At 35.4% G+C, this 3,768-nt stretch overlaps 1 pseudogene; it reads right to left on the bottom strand.

The window, feature by feature from the left end:
- Positions 1,468–3,445, bottom strand: LOC109841589 (annotated as a pseudogene).

The following is a 3,768-nucleotide window of genomic DNA, read 5'->3' on the forward strand; positions in this document are numbered from 1 at the left end:
TGGTAGTATGGTGTGTGTTCCAAACTGTGATGGAAGAGCTTAGACAATGAACATCATTCCCCTGTTGTGAACCATGGAGCTCATTCCTGATACCTGATTGACCTAGCCAAGGTCCCTCGTCACCAAAAAACTTTCCTCATAGTTTTAAAACAGTTTCCTATGAGCTCCAATATATACACATCAGTCTTCGACACTGATTGCCTGTACCACCAGTGTTCTGCTGATATAAGTGTCTAATGACTAAGATCTAAATATAGCTAAACGAGAATGCTCGAACTCCGTTGACATAAATGCAGAACTTGCACAAATTTATTGTCAGTTTGCTGTTGTATATACCATTTGAAAATCTTGATAATGGTACTTTCAACTTCTTTATGTGATTAGGGCCCATTTGGTTGGTTTCCTAAAATCAAAGAAAAGGAAATCGGTATAAGGAAATCAATAAAATAATATTTTTATCCATTTCCATCCCTAAAACTCACCTATAACATCCAATAAAATATTATTTTTATCCTCCAACTCATCTCATTTCATCTCCTTTCTTACCTTTAAAAATAAACCAAACACAAGAAATGTGTCACATCTTCTAACTCATCACATCTCATCTTATCTCATTTTTAAAAATAACACACATCATCCAATAATATTGTGACAACTCATCTCATCTCATTAAACCTTCATTGCCATCCATTTCCTCAAAAAAAAAAATAAGAAATTGATTTCCTTAAGTATGTGTCACATCATCCAATAATATACCTCCAACTCATCTCATCTCATCTATTTTCTTATTTTCCAAACACAAACAACCTCAAAACATCATCCAATAATATACATCCAATTCATTTCCTTATTTTTTTAACCAACCAAACAACCTCAAAACAAGTTTTTAAAAAAATCACTCACATCATCCAATAATAAGGTGACAACTCATCTCATATCATCTCCTATTCTATATTTTCCTTCTTTTTTAAGCCAACCAAACAACTTCAAAATAATTATAATAGGAAATAGGTTTCCTAAAGTTTGATTTCCCAGTTTTTTTGGCCAAACGAACAGGCCCTTATCATCACATCTCATCTTATCTCATTTTTAAAAATAACACACATCATCCAATAATATTGTGACAACTCATCTCATCTCATTAAACCTTCATTGCCATCCATTTCCTCAAAAAAAAAAATAAGAAATTGATTTCCTTAAGTATGTGTCACATCATCCAATAATATACCTCCAACTCATCTCATCTCATCTATTTTCTTATTTTAAAAAATGAACCAAACATAAGCAACCTCAAAACATCATCCAATAATATACCTCCAATTCATTTCCTTATTTTTTTAACCAACCAAACAACCTCAAAACAATTTTTTTTAAAAAAATCACTCACATCATCCAATAATAAGGTGACAACTCATCTCATCTCATCTCCTATTCTATAGTTTCCTTCTTTTTTAAACCAACCAAACAACCTCAAAACAATTATTACAGGAAACATGTTTCCTATTCTTTGATTTCCCAAATTTTTTAGCGAAACGAACAGCCCCTTATGTTTCAGAACTACTATATTGATCAGGAAATGGTAGTACGGTAGTACTCCCTCTTAACTTGTAACCAAGGCTCAAAACCATTTTATTATCCTATTATCTTAACTTGGCTAGCCTGTCTCATTTTGACAGCCCAACGCCGGTTGTTCTACTGCAGAATACATTTTGTATTTTACCCATCTCATGTCCAAGTTCTCCCTGTACCCAAGAACAAAAGCATTGCTCCAGTGTACAGCATCAACACTCTAAAGCCAATGAAGAAAAAAAAAGATACCAAATCAGAAAATGCAAAACGTCAGAGAGCAATTCACAGCAGAAAATACATGGAAAAAGATTAAATATTCATTGCAGCTAAAAGACTTGCACCTTGAGCATTTGGACTCCCTCTTGGAAAGTAAGTACCAAAGTCTTCCTCAAGTACTGCAGGGAATACAATAATTAGGAACAAGAGAGGGTAAACAGCAGATTTTTATGACAACCAATTTGGTATCTTATGTGCTATGTGCTAATATCCTTTACCTTTAAAGGTTGAAATGGATACTGCCTGTCAATAGCCTCAAGTTGCTTCTTGCAGTTGTCATTCACATAATCAAACATTCCAACAAACAGCCGGTCCAAAATATCTATTACCTGCATAAAAAATTATTTGGAGTTGATACTAATAAATTTGTTGGATTGAAAGGCATCAGAATGACTTCCAACCTCAAAATAGTGTTCCTTAATCTCCATTTCAGCATCAAGGCCAACAAATTCACACAAATGCCGGTGTGTAAATGAGTCATCTGCTCTAAATACAGAACCAACTTCAAATACGCGTCCAAAGCCACCACAAATTGCCATTTGCTTATAAAGCTGAGGGGACTGCGCCAAGCAGGCAGGTTGTCCCTTGTAGTCCAGTTTGAATACAGCTGCACCACCTTCGCTTGATCCCGCTATCAACTTAGGACTATGAATTCCGACAAAGCCCTGAGATAGCAGAAACTTTCTACAAGCCTGCAGATATGCCAACATATCAAATTACTTGTCGGTTTTTCAAAATCAATCATGGTATATTTCCAGATGCTCTTAGGATATATGATTCACAACTATACTGCTGCTTTGAGGAAAAAAGAATTCTAGCAAGTTTCAGCAATTCAGCTTTTAATCCCACATGTTCCCAAAAAAATAGTGTGAAAGATTATGAAAATTTTCTAGAGAACGCAAGGATTTTTCATGTTGCTAACAGACATGTAAGGACATTATACGTTAAAATCCGTTTGCAGGAAAACAGTTAGATGCACTGGCATCGCAAACGTACCTAACAGTATAAGAAAAAATAATACAAGGTAACGCATAAAAAGTCAAAAGGATAAAAAGAGGTTATATATAGGAGCAATGGAAATCTCAATGTGGAGACTTGACATTTTGTTTTGGTTGCTAGCTACATTAACAACGAGAAGAAAGGCAAGCAATGGAAGCTACGGTTACAATAATCACAGAGAAAGATGATTTTGTGAAGTATATAAACTTACATCTTCAACTTGACACTGGATGCGGAAAATTGCCTGATTTGCGGGAGTACGCATGTCAAGAACCCTATAATTTAACCGTGTGTCCTGACCAACGCGAACAAGTTGCTCTCCAGTCTGCATTTGAGATTACTACCATCAGAAATAGCATCTTATCATTATAACAGAGATTCATGAAATCTATGAAGGAAAACTATATACTGAAATAAATACATCACTGTCTTACTTTGAAGGATACAAAAGAGAACAGCTGCCTTGAGCATTAGTAGAAAAAAGTAAAAGCATACAATTGTAGCACTTACCTGCTCAGCCTTCTCAAATTCCTTCTCACTCCTTGCAGCATCCTCAATTAATAGGCAAATTTGGCACGGCTCTATTGATGCAATAAAGTTTTTTTTACTTGAATTTCCACCTGCAGTAACCACAAATACAATGTTCACTTTTTTTGCGTATGTATAAACATGGCATTTAGATCAATGATATAGCAAACCACATTGTAATGGGAAAAAGATAAGATTATGATCATGATCACGATAACTATGAGAAGTTGTCTGGAACGGCAGCAGAGGACATATACAAAATAGTTGATGCAGCCAAATCCCATAAACGCTGCAGAAATAAACTTACGCTTCAATTTTATCTGTGAGGGGAGCCTGAAGATATGACAAATCTTGGGGTAATGTCAAACCCGCGGGTGTGGGGGCCACATGGCCGCA

Source organism: Asparagus officinalis, chromosome 5, assembly GCF_001876935.1.
Source record: "Asparagus officinalis chromosome 5, Aspof.V1, whole genome shotgun sequence".
Taxonomy (NCBI): Eukaryota; Viridiplantae; Streptophyta; class Magnoliopsida; order Asparagales; family Asparagaceae; genus Asparagus; species Asparagus officinalis.